Source organism: Phocoena sinus, chromosome 5 (assembly GCF_008692025.1).
Source record: "Phocoena sinus isolate mPhoSin1 chromosome 5, mPhoSin1.pri, whole genome shotgun sequence".
Classification (NCBI taxonomy): Eukaryota; Metazoa; Chordata; class Mammalia; order Artiodactyla; family Phocoenidae; genus Phocoena; species Phocoena sinus.
The window spans coordinates 118679793-118695594 of record NC_045767.1 but is presented as its reverse complement, the minus strand read 5'-3'; the positions used below and the strand labels follow the sequence as shown (position 1 = coordinate 118695594).

The 15802-nt window shown below is 43.4% G+C and overlaps 1 protein-coding gene across 2 annotated transcripts in view; it reads right to left on the bottom strand.

Moving 5' to 3' along the window:
• Window positions 1-15802, bottom strand: part of MAML3 (mastermind like transcriptional coactivator 3) — a 440736-nt gene that overhangs the window by 311970 nt on the left and 112964 nt on the right. The window lies entirely within an intron of this gene.

The window sequence follows — 15802 nt, the reverse complement described above, 5'->3', positions numbered from 1 at the left end:
AAAAAGAAATAGGAAAAGAGAATGGATCTGTGCTTTACCTGTGCTATCTCTGCCAACAACTGAATATTCATTCTTGGACACTGGATAACCATGCAGTGTCAGTCTCTCCCTCTCTCTCTCTCTCTCTCTCTCTCTCTCTCTCCCTCACTCCCCCTCATTATCCTTCGTGATTTCCAAAGAAGAGCAGCCATATTTTGATGAATTCATGATTACTTCCATTAACACTGGTTAACACATCATCCAAGACCTTGCCTATTAATTTGTTTTCTTCTTCTTCTTTTTTTTCATGAAACAGGTCTTCATTGCTGTTTAATTATCCTTATTTATCTTCTTAAAGGCCAGTCTTAAAAAGCAGTTCAGCAGCTCAGCCATTTTGCCATCAAAAGCTCAGTCATTTGAGCATAATCATTATACTTATCTCCCTATTCATTTAACGTGAGGCCTCCTTTATCTCTGGCATGCCTTCCTTTCTCTTCTTTATTATGTTTGTATTATTACCCTTTGCACCACTGATTGCCATACATACTTCTTGGTTGTAACTCTGGAACCTCTTTGATGATTCATGCTCTCCTGTGAGAGTCCTACAGACAGACTTCATCTACTTGCAGGTTTTCTTCCCCTATTTTTGCACAGTTGTCACTGTCACTTGGATATTTCTTCTGTTTTCCCAATGACCTCTGGCCTTTGTGGTAAAACCACTGACCCGAGTTGAAGCCCTGTCCCAATGTTACAGGGTGAGAAGTGCCACAGAACCATGGGAGCAAGCTCACGGGTCAGAGACTGCTTAGATACACACTCTCCTGCCCCCATGGGACAGATTCCATCTCCTCAGTAAAACCAAACTCTGCTCAGTGCAGTGGAGCTGATTCAACTGGGGGAAAGGGAGATGATCCCTATTTGTGAATCTCCCACCTCAAAAGAGCAGACTGGGCCACTTCCAGCCGCAGTCCCTTTCTTCAAAACTGGCACTGCCATTAGGACAATTAACTACCTTCCCTCATTTATCAAGTATGCCTCAAAGACCACAAACTAAGAGAAATACTAAATTATCTTTCTTTTCTGGGTAATACCCATGCTTATATTTGACTTTAGATATTCACTCTCTTTTTTATCCCATTGTTATTCGTGTGCTACCTGAATTTGTGACTGTTAATTGCTAGGCTAGATTAATTTCCAACTGGCTTTCACCCTGTATTACAGCACAAAAAAGTATGTTTTTTAAAAATACGGAAATTTTAAGAAAAAGATTCATTTTAAATAGTCCAACTAGGAAGAAATCACAAGCTAAAGAAAAAGAGGGTCTATAACTATATTAGTAAGTATAATACTATTTGTAAATATTACACCTATCACTTCAATTATATGCTTCTTTTTAAAAGACTGAAATAAGATACCCCTAACTATTACATAAATGCCAGCTTAGCAAATGTGTGCATTTTTGTTTCAAAACTGAAAAAAGTAAAGGTGTCAATTTATTATGTTCTTTAAAATTCACACCAAATTAATCAATCTAAATTTTTTGGTCCCAAACCTGTATTTTTAACTAAAGTGATCATGGATAGTTTAAAGAGGGCTCTTTGCTTGGTTTGGCAAAATAAGATGATGGAGACAAACTGAGTTGATTTTTTTCCTCCTCTTTCTGAGCGAGAGCTAGTCAAACATTCACACTCTTTTCATTTGGGAGTGCATATAGCATGTCCATGAGGAAGAAAAAATGAATAAAGTGAAGTACGGATCTTTTTTTCCCACCACATCTTTCTCTTTGCCCATCCTGGTTTCTCTGTGTCCATCTGGCCCCCAACTTACTTCCCCCACAATTCTTTTCTCCTCCTTTAATTCTGGCACTGATCCTGTCCACAGTTCACTCCACCCCTCCCCTCCCATTTTTAGGATAATTGCATTCTTCATCTTTAAATGCCACACCAAACACACAGCAGTAACCTTGTGGCAGCTTCTTTGGAGACAGCGGATTAAATTATTCTAAAATTACCACCATTTATTGATAAACTACCACACATAAGACACTGGACAACAAACACCAGCTTTGGCAACAGGTCCGCCCTAAATTTTCCACACACATGTGAGGGGAAAGACTGTCTCTGGGGGGTGAAGATATGACACAGGAAGGTAAAATCCGCTTTTCCTAACAGGTCCAATGAAAACAAGGGCCAGGCTTGGATCGGCTTATTCCAAGGCATGTCATCCTCATCCCATCCACCTCCTCCCATCCTTTCCTTTCCTTCTAATTTATTTTTCTTTCCTATCCATTTCTGCTTCTGTATTTCCTTAAAGCCATAGGTTCCTTTACCGCATCGCAGCTTCTTCCCCTTCAACTCTCAGGCATCTAACCCCCCGCCAAGGCCCCCCTCCTGCCACTGCTGCTCCCCAATCCCTTGCTGGCTCTCCATCCTAGTCTCCCAGCTTGCTGAGACACAAATGCAGGCTTCCAACACTGCCAGCTAAGTGCTTCAGGAGGAGGGAGTTCTGAAGTTACCCGCTGCTACTGGGCCAGCCTCATAACAGAGAAGACAGTTTAAACCCCAGGGATGGTAAAAATCATCATCATTATTACGTCTCCAGGCACTGCAGCGCTAGCCAGAGATTAAGGCTGCCACCTTTGATAATGAGAAACTCAAATTACATAGGTTGGTTACACAGCATCAGCATATAATACCATCTGAAAAACTCAAGCTCTAGTTATCTCACAATAGGCAACGACAGCAGAGATGAAAATCCAGCCAGAAAACAGCTGCAGAATCTAGCGATACTGAGCTTCTGCACTAAATTACCCTCTCCTTCAATAGTGCCACTAGTTGAGATTCTTCTCTCTGGTCTGTTACATTAGAAAACTTAAAAATTGGGCATTTCAAACAAACCGGAGCACAAATAGATTAACAAAAGAGAAAACTTGTCCACTATTCTTCCAAGGCTTACTCATTCTATGATTTAAATATTTATTCCTCAAATATAGCCAGTGAGTGTCCATGTGAAATCATCAGAACACTGGACCTTCAGCTCTCCTCTGAGGGTCAAAGCTGAGGTCGTGTGTATGTAATATTATTATAGAAAGAATAAATATTTAACAGTGAACTAATCTTTTTTTCTTGTAGACTACCGTGGAGAACAAAAAGTTTCACATTGGTTCAAACCCTGAGGAAGTTTGTGACTGTATGTGAGGGAACTGTAAAGTTATTAGGGGATAGACAACAAACCCGCTGAGCCTGTCACAATGCTTTCACTGATATTTTGTTATATTAAATTTTTTTTTTTTTTTTTTTTTTTTTTTTGCGGTACGCGGGCTTTTCACTGCTTTGGCCTCTCCCGCCGCGGAGCACAGGCTCCGGACGCGCAGGCCCAGCGGCCATGGCTCACGGGCCCAGCCGCTCCGCGGCATGCGGGATCCTCCCGGACCGGGGCACGAACCCGTGTCCCCTGCATCGGCAGGCGGACTCCCAACCACCGCGCCACCAGGGAAGCCCTGTTATATTAAATTTTGATTCAAATAAGTAATCTATCGGCAAAGGCTTCACAATATTGGTTATACAAATATTTTCAACAAATGACAATGCTGAAGTGGAATTTAACTTGAATTTTATAATAATCCCGTAGTAGTGGCATGGAAACTTTTCTCCACAAATTTTAATCTTTCATAGAGTTAGTAAACATGATGTTTTGGAAATGACAAGATTCGTTGAAACGGCCTTCCGCCATCTTTACTTGCCAAGCTCCATCTGAAAAATTTCTTCTTCCATAAAGATTTTCCTTCTCTCCCAATTAGGCGATCTCGCCAACCTCTGAACTACACTCAAATTCTCTTACGGGTCTATTTCCAGCCTTGCTTTATCCCCAAGCCTGAATGGAAGCAATTCTTGTATCAGTAACTGTAACTAACTCTGCAGCCTCTGCCTTGGCTGACCGCCCGGTGTCTTCTGTAGCAAGTACCAAATAAATAAAAACTGTCCAGTGAAAATGTGGAATTTTGTATTCTAACTCTAGCTCGGTCTCAGATTTGCCTCAGCTTTTAACTAGACAGGTCTCATTTTCCCACCCACCCAACAGTACTCCCATAACTCCAGGAGTTTCCATATCGATTTGATCTATGGTTCTAATAGAATCATCAATGGAGATGGTTCTAGATATAATTTAGTTTCAAAGATAAGGCAAGGCGAGGGGAGCTCAAAGAGGTTAAGTGCCCCTTTTACCAGAGTTGGTGGTAAAATTCAGACAAAACTGAAAGGGGTCGCTCTGCAGCAGATGACCTGGTCTTGGAGCTGGTTAGACCTCTAGCACTGAATGCAGAGTGACTTTAATCTGAATGAAAATTTCAGACTGGAAGTTATTCTGTTCTCAAGGAGACTGAAGTTGTTCATTAGTTATCGTTAAACCAGAGATTTAAAATCATCTCACTTCTCCATTCAGTTCCTCACCAAGCCTCAGCAGGCTCAAAGTCCTCTGACTATAAAAACTGTTAGTTATTTGAGAATAACGTCTATTGCACCTTACATAGAAGTAAGGGAACTAGACTCACGCATACATTGCTGGTACAAGTAGGTAAACGGGCACAATCTTACTGAAGGGTATTTAGCCAGATGTTATAAAAGATTTTAACATGTGAATCCTCTTCAACCTGTCAGTGTCACCTCTAGAAATTTATTTTAAGGAAAACTCACTAGAGATCTAGGAATACGATCAATTTTTCTTTTTCTTTCTTTGCACTTTTGGAGACATTCCAAGGTTTCTTACAATGAATTTGTCAGTTCTGCCACTGGAAAAAACAAAAAACAAAAACCCTCTCATTGTAAAGAATGAGGGGATAGAACAGGTTGCTGACCCTCCAAGGTCCCTTTTAGCTCTCATGCTCTGCTTGATGTTTTCTTTTCTTCTGGTCAAAGGTTATAGAAAGGGAAAAACTGTGTTTTCTGGAAGAGGTCACCAACTTGTAACTGTAAGAACAGCTGTTCAGAACATTAGTTGGTGTCTGAAATGTTTTTTTTTTCTTTTCGGTACGCGGGCCTCTCACTGTTGTGGCCTCTCCCGTTGCGGAGCACAGGCTCCGGACGCGCAGGCTCAGCGGCCATGGCTCACGGGCCCAGCCGCTCTGCGGCATGTGGGGTCTTCCTGGACCGGGGCACGAACCCGTGTCCCCGGCATCGGCGGGTGGACTCTCAACCACTGCGCCACCAGGGAAGCCCTAACTTTTTATTTTAAATTGGAGTATAGTTGATAAACAATGTTGTGTAAGTTTCAGCTGTACAACAAAGTGATTCAGTTATACATATACCTATATCTATTGTTCTTCAAATTCTTTTCCCATTTAGGTTATTACAAAATATTGAGTAGAGTTCCCTGTAATATACAGTACGTCCTTGTTGGTTATCCATTTTAAATATAGCAGTGTGTACATGTCAATCCCAAACTCCCTAACTATCCCTCCCCCTCCCCCTTCCCCCCTGGTAACCATAGTTCATTCTCTAAGTCTGTGAGTCTGTTTCTGTTTTGTAAATAAGTTCATTTGTATCATTTTTTTCAGATTCTGCATATAAGCGGTATCATACAATATTTCTCTTTCTCTGTCTGACTTACTTCATTCAGTATGACAATCTCTAGGTCCATCCATGTTGCTACAAATGGCATTATTTCACTCTTTTTAATGGCTGAGTAATATCCCATTGTATATATGTACCACATCTTCTTTATCCATTCTTCTGTCAATAGACATTTAGGTTGCTAATGGCATTTGACCACTCACTCACTGGGGGTCTATTTTGGGCCAGATGCTACATGAGGCATACAGTGCAGTGGTGAAGAGCACTGAGTAGCTGGATTCAAAAAAGCTCTGATGCTTACCAGCTCTGTGATCTTGGACAAGTCACCTCATCTCTCTAGGTCTCAGTTTCCAGGTGTGTTAAATGGGTATCAAGACAGCACCCATCACACAGGGTTGTCAGGAGGATTCAATCATTTATTGGTGAGAACAGTGTAAATGGTGGCACACTGGCAAGGCACTGAGCATAAAATGGAATGACATCTGCCTGCATTAAGCAGTGGAATGAGACTTTGAAACTTTCTTCAATTCTTATTTTTAAATCTTCATAAGATATATTAAATAATTTACCTGCTTTTGAAAATACAACTGCCTGCACATAAATTGTTTTGTTGTTGTTTTTTTGCGGTACGCGGGCCTCTCACTGTTGTGACCTCTCCCGTTGCGGAGCACAGGCTCCGGACGCGCAGGCTCAGCGGCCATGGCTCACAGGCCCAGCCGCTCCTTGGCATGTGGGATCCTCCCGGACCGGGGCACGAACCCGTGTCCCCTGCATCGGCAGACGGACTCTCAACAACTGCGCCACCAGGGAAGCCCATAAACTGTTTTGTGATGACTAATCATCTTGCAGTGGGTCTCAGAGTCATCCTTACACACAGCTCTCCTCACAGTGTAGACTAATAATATACCAATAACGACAACAACGACGACAGCTTTGCATAGCACCCAAGTGTTTACCAAAGGCTTCTATAGCTTTCACAAGAACCCTGTGAGGTAAGCCAGCCAAGTATCATGATGGAGGCCAGGCTAGGACCCAGAGTTTCCATGTACCTGGCAGGGGTCCTACTGCCTACCAAGTGACATCATGGAAGAGAGGGGGCTAAATACAACCTGGTCCCTTGTCCCAACCTGGAAGTTGATTCCTTATAAATGAACATCTGATGTGTGGTAATTTGGTTGTGATTTGACTTTGACAGAAATTTTTGACCAAAAAAAGGAAACCCTTAATAATTTGTTAAGGTTTTACTGTCCAGCGTTCATATATCTATAAATTCAACGATTCAGTAACTGAGCAGTAACTTGAAGGGGGGTAATAAAGAGAGCATTTCTATTATTTGATTGTATGTGACTCCCTGCTTGTCTAATTCCAGTAAATTCCACTTAATGATATATAACCAAATCAAATCATGCATTGGTGAGAGTTACATATGGGTAGAATCAGACAGAGTAATGTTTACAAACCCTACCGGAAGGCAATTTACCAGACGCAGGTCAAAATGTCTTCAGTTGTCCAACAATAAGAGTCTAGGAAGACCTAAGGTTAAACCCTCAAAAATAGAATGTCCATGTTCCAAATGACTGAGATCAATACAGTCCTTTTCAGAACTGATGTTTGAACTCAAGACCAGGTTTTCCTCCCTGTTTTTATCCAATACCGCAATCAATGGAATCATCACTTAATAAAATACAGGTTTTAAGAGACAAACCATGTCTTTACCTCTAGGGAAAATACGTTAAGTCTTTCCCCTAAAATGTTCATAGAACAATAAAGTTTAACACCAAATTGCTCCATCTAAGGTTGAGGGGTAAAGCTTTAGTTTATTTCCTTTCAGAACTTACTGTTTACTTCCTCCCCACATCCTCCCCACTTTTATTTTTAAATTTTTTTTTTTTTTTTTTTTTCTGTATGCGGGCCTCTCACTGTTGTGGCCTCTCCCGTTGCGGAGCACAGGCTCCGGACGCGCAGGCTCAGCGGCCATGGCTCACGGGTCCAGCTGCTCCACAGCATGTGGGATCTTCCCGGACCGGGGCACGAACCCGTGTCCCATGCATCGGCAGGCGGACTCTCAACCACTGCGCCACCAGGGAAGCCCCTAATTTTAATTTTTAAAATTGAATTATAGTTGAATTGCAACGTTGTGCTAGTTTCAGGTGTACAGCTAAGTGATTCAGTTTTACATGTATATATATTCTTTTTCAGATTCTTTTCCATTATAGGTTATCACAAGGTACTGCATATAGTTTCCTATGCTATACAGTAGGTCCCTGTTGTATCTATTTTATATGTAAAAGTGTGTATTTGTTAAGCCCAAACTGCTAACTTATCCCTCTATCCCCTTCCCCTTTGGTAACCATAACTTTGTTTTCTATGTCTAAGTTGTTTACTTTTTTGTTAGAGGTTTTCCCACTGTATTTCTTATTGAGGAGCTCACAGAAGATGAAGCAGCAGAGCTGGGAATGGCTTAAGATGAACTCAAACCAGAAACAAAGCATATCTCCAGCAGGGAGTGGCTTGTATAGTAAAGTAAGGATCGGGACAGATTTCTTTTCTAAATGGCTTGTCATTGTATCACAGACTTGTGCTCTTCATAGTATTCCTGCTTACATACCCTGCCGGTCAAGGTTTTCTCTAAATACCAAGCGCGTGTTTTTCTAATGCATCTGAGGCCCATTCTGACAAAGTATTGCTAATGTGAGGCAAGAGGAGAAGGTACCAATTGCCCAGGTTGCAGCCTGCACTGCTGCAGCCGGTGGATACGGCAGTCGGGGAGCGGGATGCAGAGACCTCAGTCACCCAACACGCAGGAACATGCGTGTTTACCGACTGCATCTGCTTTGTCAGCGAGAGCTACACGGAGGATGAAAGAGCTACAGTCATCTCAAACCTACCCCTCTTGAGACGGCCATGCCACTGCTCTGCTGCACAATGACCCTTTCAAGTCGGCCCCTTGGCCTCGAGCCCTCTCACTGCTCAGTGCAGACGGCAGCAGACGGCATGGTGCGGCCACAGCTCCCTGCACAGCTACAGAAGCAGGATCTCCTGGCGCTCCCGTTTCCCGCCTCAAACACACTTCCAGTCTTCCTTTTCCCACTCCAAGGGAAATGTCCTTTCTTCCTCTTTCTACTTAATAGTCACACAAGGATAATTTACTTAAAAGTTGTTAGGTCACAAAAATAACCATGCTCTCTTTCATTTCTTTTCCCAGCAGTTGGTCCCCTAGAGCTGATCTCAAGCATCAAATTCTTGGTGTGTATTTTAGAACATCTTGAAATGGGGAGAGGAACGTGGGGAAGGGCTGGTGAAAGGCTACAGAGTTTCAGGATGCAAGATAAGTAAGTTCTGGAGACTGTACAACGTGGGGCCTATAATGAACTGAATTGTATACTTAGGTAAATCTGCAAGAGGGTAGATCTTATGTTAAGTGTTCTTACCACAGAAGGAGAAAAAGTTAATCTTCTAAAAAATAAAATAGAGGGGGCAGAAGGAAACTTTTGGAGGTGATGGCTATGTTCAAGGTCTTGATTGTGGTGATGGTCTCACGGCTGTATTCTTATCTCCAAACTCAGCAAGTTGCATTATATTAAATATGGACAGCTTTCAGTATGTCAATCAGACCTCAATAAAGTGGTTTTAAAGAAAAAAAGCAGGGCTTCCCTGGTGGCGCAGTGGTTGAGAGTCCGCCTGCCGATGCAGGGGACACGGGTTCGTGCTCCGGTCCGGGAAGATCCCACATGCCGCGGAGCGGCTGGGCCCGTGAGCCATGGCCGCTGAGCCTGCGCGTCCGGAGCCTGTGCTCCGCAGCGGGAGAGGCCACAACAGTGAGAGGCCCGCGTACCGCAAAAAAAAAAAAAAAAAAAAAGCAAAGAGCCCTTGAAGGTGACAAGGCTCAGGAGCACAACACGCTGCGGTCACAACCCTTCTCCTGGGCTCCTATGTCTCCCTTGCCAACACGGACTGAAACTGCCTTCAGCCGTAAGAATTTACGTCATACCGATACTGGCACAAGTTCCAAGGATCCCAAGCATAAGCTGACATCACTGTGGCCCTGCCTGGGGGTGACAGAAGTAGAAGACATCATATTATTTCACTGGCATCTCTTACTCTGCTGCTGATTGTGTTACACAGTTCAGTAGATTACCGGGAAAGTGAGGCACTAAGAACCCTGATTTTTCTTTCCCGGAATATCCCCCAAATTAAGGCTGTTTACGGTGAAGCACTATAAATGCCTTCTGACCCTCTGCTTAAAAAAATAAAAATAAAAAATAAAGACTAAGATGTGAACGAGAAGTTCCCTGACTTAGATTTTCACGTAAAGCCTTACCACGTGAGGATCTTTCCACTCTAAAACAAGAGTTTGCACTTTAAACAGAGATTTCAATAAATTAATGCATTAGCTATAAAGAAATGGCCTCAACTGAAATGACTAAGCAAGTGACCTCAATATTATTTCCTCTCAACAGCCTAAACAACATGAAAAGAAACTGAATCCAAAAAGGAATCTGAGTAATGCCCTATGTCTACGAGATTGCATCTGAGGAAGAGCGCATCTCCGTGTGACATACTTGTGGGAGGGCTTCAGTTCTGCAGCTTTAGTTCTGAACAAACTGCAGTCTCTGTTTCACTCCGCACAAAGCTAACTAGGTATCCCGGCTATCCAGGTTTGAAACATAACCAGAAATGTCCCCTCCTCCTTCAGTAGGACAAGGCCCAGTGAGCTTAGGGGTGACCCAAGACACATGTATTTCAAGGCATGTCAAACTGTACTTCTCAGAAAACCATTTCCTTTAACAAACTCCTGGCAGGCACCCCGACTAGACATCATCTATAAGGGCCTTTTGTCTCAGGCGGTGCTGCTCTGCTGTATGGGACTCTCTTTGCAGGCATAATTGGCTTGGCTGTCCATTCTACCCATCAGGTGATAGAAAACTATCAATCAGGCTAAATGCAATTGAGAGAAGTCTCTTTAGCCAATTAGTCAGTAATGAGAACATTAGCCATGATATCTTCTGCAGAGGGCACCTTAGCCATTCCACTCGAGTCTGAGAAGAGGACAGTCTCTGTGTGATTAATAAAGATCACAGGCTGCTTCAGAATTTCTACATGGGGGAAGAAGAGAATCAGAGAGCGATGCAATCAGAAGTGCTAGATGTTTTCAGTGTCATGAGTGCTCTACACAAAAACACAAAAAACACAGAACCAGAAGACTTCAGAGCTGGAAGCAACCTTGAAGATAATTTGATCCAGCTCCTTCATTTTACAGATAAGGCAGGGAACAAAATGACTCGTCCAAGGTCACACAGCTGGCTGGCAGAGGTGCACCTCTCATTACTCGAAGTAAATTTAAAGCTCGCAAGAGGGAAGAGATATGGGAACATATGTATATGTATAACTGATTCACTTTGTTATAAAGCAGAAACTAACACACCAAAAAAAAAAAAAATTTAAAGCTGTTGAAAACAAACAAAGAAACCAAAGGCAACACAGCCTACACAAGGCTTCTGATTTTTTTTTTTTTAATTTTAGCCGACCCTCCCCCAGGTCATACAGAGGGGCAGGTGTGTCGTCCTTGCTGTCCTCCCCATTCAGTCTGGGTGATCCTGGTAGAGCACACCTAGGTAAAGAAATACCCTCCCCACCACCACCAAACACCCTCCCCAGTGTCGTAGGATGTCCTACCCCAGACAACACTGATATTTTTAAATGCGTCTTTTGCCTCTTCTCAGGGCAAGGATCTTGCATCTTACTTCCCAGAATTCCTAAGGGAAGCACAATGACTGCATATGGTATCTTGAGGAAGCACTGTTTGTATTTAGAGCAACGACTTCTAAGCCCTATAGTCTGAGTCCATAATGCCAGTTCCGCCACTGACTAGATGTGTGGCCTCGAGCAAACAGTGCACTCCTTGTATCTCAGTTTTGCCGTCCATAAAATGGGGTTAATAAGAATACCTACCCCTCAGGGTTGTTATCAGGATTAAAGGAATTCATCTACACCAAACACAAAGGACAGGAGCTGACACGTGCAAGCTCAGCTGTTATTCGGAAGGTGCTTTTGGGATGACAACTGCAATGACAGGGCTACCTCTGTGTGTACAGGAATAACGCGGTGGTAAGTTAGGGCAAAGTAAACAAATTCCGTAACTTTCCTTAGGATGAGGTCTGAGGGAATGACGGAAAGAAGAGTTAAGTTTCAAAGGGAGAGGCCAAGGTGAGGCTGGTGTGGTAGAGACAGTAGTTACCTGTGAAAGATGTCACTGAAGCTTCGGATGATGAGGCCATAGCATCCTCCTACCTACCTGCTGGAAGGCTCCCCAGTAGGGTCACCTGGACACAGGAGGGGGAAATCTGTGTGCCCACTCACTCCTGCAGCCCACCAGCCAAGGGGCCCTGCTTCAGGTGCCTTCGCTTGGCCACTCAGCCCGAGTGGTCTGAGAGCCCAACACACCTTGGTCAGAAACATCACCATTCTTGGAGTCTCCTCATGTTACAGATCCAGGTGACGTCACCTCTTCCATAAGGCTTCCCTCACCTGTTCCTCCCATTGGCCCCTTGCCCTGTCACTGCTGGTTTACTTGTATGGCTCCCCCACTCATTCCAGTTCTGAATTTCCTACTCCCCAGGAGTGCTTCCTGAACTCAAGGTCAGGCAAGAACTTGACAAAAGGGCCCCTTCGGTGGATTGTCCCTGTGCCACATGCACCAAACAACATAGAGCTACTCTGATATGGAGTGCTAACGCACTGGCAGAAAATGCCTCTGAGACTTTGCTCTTTTATCTTTTAAGAACAAATATACTCTTCTATCACCTCTAGCAACCATCCCCCCGCAAAGAAAAAGAAGACACACATGAGAGCAGAGGCAAACTCCTCTGCCACTGCTGGGGCAGGGGGACAAACACACTCAAACACTCACAGAAGCTAAACAAGAGGATGCGCGAAAGGGAGCACAGGGAGACACGGGTGGACACACGCGTGAGACCACAAGGCACTTGAGACCTGAGCATTTAGTGTAGAAAAGGAAAAGGGGAGGGATGCTGCCTGACTTCCGGCTCTTTCCCTTTATATAGTATGAATATCGAGTCTCATATGAGAAAAACAGAGGGAGAGGGAGAGGAAGGGAGACGGGAGGGAGAGAGGGAAAGAGGGAGAGGAAAAGGGGAGGAGAGAGGGATGCCTTATCATTCTCACTTCTGCTCCATCACAGTGTTGAGGGTGTCTCCAATCACCTGAATGAATGAACTGATATTTGGATAGGAGACAAAGAAATATATCTTGAACTTAGGAGACGCCTCTCAAAAGTTGTCAGAACTCCCAAGAGCAAGGTGCTCCTCGTGTGGTTCTCAACCACTAGGTAGAATTCACAAAGGGAATTCATCTCTAGGCAGAAGACGATGAATGTGCACTATTAATGCGACCCTCTCTCTCCCATACAAGGTTAATACAGCTGCCATCCACTAATGTGTCCATCCCTCCTTCCTCTAACCCTTGGGTACCACATTACATCTAACATGATGTTAAACAGAAATTAGAAACTCCGATGCACACCACCTCAAAAAAAGAAAAAAATCAACAATACACAGGGTAAAGTGCTTAAAAAAAGGACATCCTAATTTTGCAAAAAATGCAAATGTTAAATTACACACAGAGTAATTGCCATCTTTATGTCTTTCATGCTGACCTCATCTTGCCAAAGTATGGGAATCAGCGTCAGGAATGAACCTGTTACTGATTTCAATGGGATTCAGATATATATATTATGCATAATAATAGTCTTTTTCCACTATTACATAAACATAAAATATTACCCTCCTTCCATTCTGGAGACTTTATGACAATCTGAGCTAATACGCTTAATTCAACTCAAGTCCCCAAGAGAACAGAACTACAGTTACTATTCAGCCAAGTGCTGGATCCATTCTGCTTGTCTGTGAAATGCATTCTATGAAATTGCATGGAATCATTGTGTTGTATGACACACCGTGAATATACTTTAAACTTTTATATTCCTGACATTTAAAATAAGACTTTATTTTCTTTAGATAAGAGTTATTTAACGTCCAATAATATGCAAGCATTTCTATACAGATGCATACTGAGCTATCTTAATTTTAGAGAGGCAGATTACACTGTTTTGGGAGAAAGTCTTGAAGCCCCAACTATGAATGAGCGTGGTATACACCACCGGCTGGATACTACACCCTCGCTAGCCCAGGCTCCGTGGAGTAGGGCAGAGGTAGGACAATGACAAAGAAAGGCAGGAAGAAAGAGAATAGAAGGAATAGAAGAGAAGAGGGGGCAAGGCAGAAGCGTAACTACTCAAAACTGGGGAAAGAGAATTAATTCCATCCCCCCTGCCCTCCCCCCCCCCAGCAAACAATGAAAGGCGTGATCTCACCTCCAGCACTGTTTAAGATGGGAGAACATTTTTTTTTTTAATGATTCAGACAAGGAGAGATGCAAAGAGAAACCAAACTAGGATTTAAAGGGAATGTTGCAATTCCATCATCCAGAGAGGGTGAGTATTTCACGAGAGACCTCTAACTAGAGGAGATCCTCATGGGACTAGGTGGGTAGCCATCTCTTGTTCATGAGATAGAATAGAACAGTTAACCTCTACTAAGGTCTTACTAAGTATAAGGTGCTGTTCGGAGCACATATTAACTCACCGAATCCTCACAAAGCTCTGGGGAAGTGGGAACTATTATTATCCACGTTTTACTAGTAAAACGTAAGGAGTGTACCCAGATCACACAGCTGGGAAATGGCAGAGCTGGGGAGTCAAACCCAGCTGTCTGACTACAGACCCAGCACTATTAACCATTTCATTAGGGAGTGAGTGAGTGAATGAATGAATGAGTGAATGCAAAAGTTATGCTGATTGTTTCTAACTTGTGGCTTTAAAGGCTGCTGGCAGAGCTTGTCCCTACCACAAAGAATTGCCTTATAAACGTGGGTCACCAAAACCATGCCTCACGCACACCCCTATCCGCACCACACCCTCATCCCGACCTGGTCCTCTCTTTTCAAAGGGGCAGAGTCAGAAGTAAGGCTGATGTCTCCTTTGTCTGACCCTGTCACATCGGGACCATGCAACAAGGCTGCACACAAGAGTGACTGCGGGGCTTCCTCTGGGGCCCACGGCGCTTCCTGCTGGAGGAGAGAGATGGGTCCTGGTGCCCTGGCAACGTTCCAAGTGGGCACACACTTTACATGAAGTTTGAAGTTTCAGTTAGTGGCAGGATCTCCACTTCCTGTTCCAAGCTGTTGAGTAACAGTCGTGCACCTCACAGCCCTGAGGTGTCTCCGCTTGCGTGGTAAAGACCTGAGAGGCTCATAAAGCAGGTCTCCTCTATGGGGCCAAAGAGATAAAGTCTTCAAATTCATCAGAACTGCCCCAAGATGCGCCACAGCACAAAACGTATGACAACTTGAACATGACATGCATGTTTTACAATGTATTTTCCCCTTCCCCTCTGCTTCTCACCCTTCTTCCCTTTATTTCTCGAGTCTTCACTTATGGAGGCAGAATAGGAGACATTTCTAGACTCATTTACCTCAAGTTCTGTTCCACTCTCAGATCCCAAACAGCATGCTTTATCTCACCCAGCTTCGATTTTGTTTCCCTACCTTTGAGAAACGTGCTGTTTCAAAAGCCCTGGTTTTTAGCTTATAAGAATGCGAGGAAGAGGCCCCCATTTTCCAAGCAGTCATCTGGGGGATTCATGACCTTACAAAAAGTTCTGGTGGTTTTTGACATCCAACTCCCTTGCCTTCCCCAAACTCTCTCCCTCTCCCCACACGCTGCCACATGTTTTGGGGCAAGTATTTGGATGAGTGAAGAATTAAAAACTGAGAAAAGTGAAAACGTCCAACAGTCACAATGTTTTTTTTTCTTTTAAAATTGCAGCATTGTAGCTGGAACAGCTTCACAAGTATGCACCATATATTTTAATCATATCAACTGTGCCCACCTAGATTCAGCTCTTGGGAAAATTCTATCAAAGACAACACTCTCAATCAGTTTAAAATAGTCTATTGTGACAGGAAAGTACCTTGAAAATTGGTGAAGACTCACACATAGAACCAATTTCCCCTCTAGGGAAAATCAGTGAATATAAATTCATCAGGGTAGTTAATTCCACCACGTAAGCAGTTCCTGACATCACTGTTAATACTTGGAAAAATAAGCAGCCTTTTCAAATGAACAGATTGTAAACCCTAAAGTAAAGATGGCTGAGTCCTAATTATGTTCCCTTATA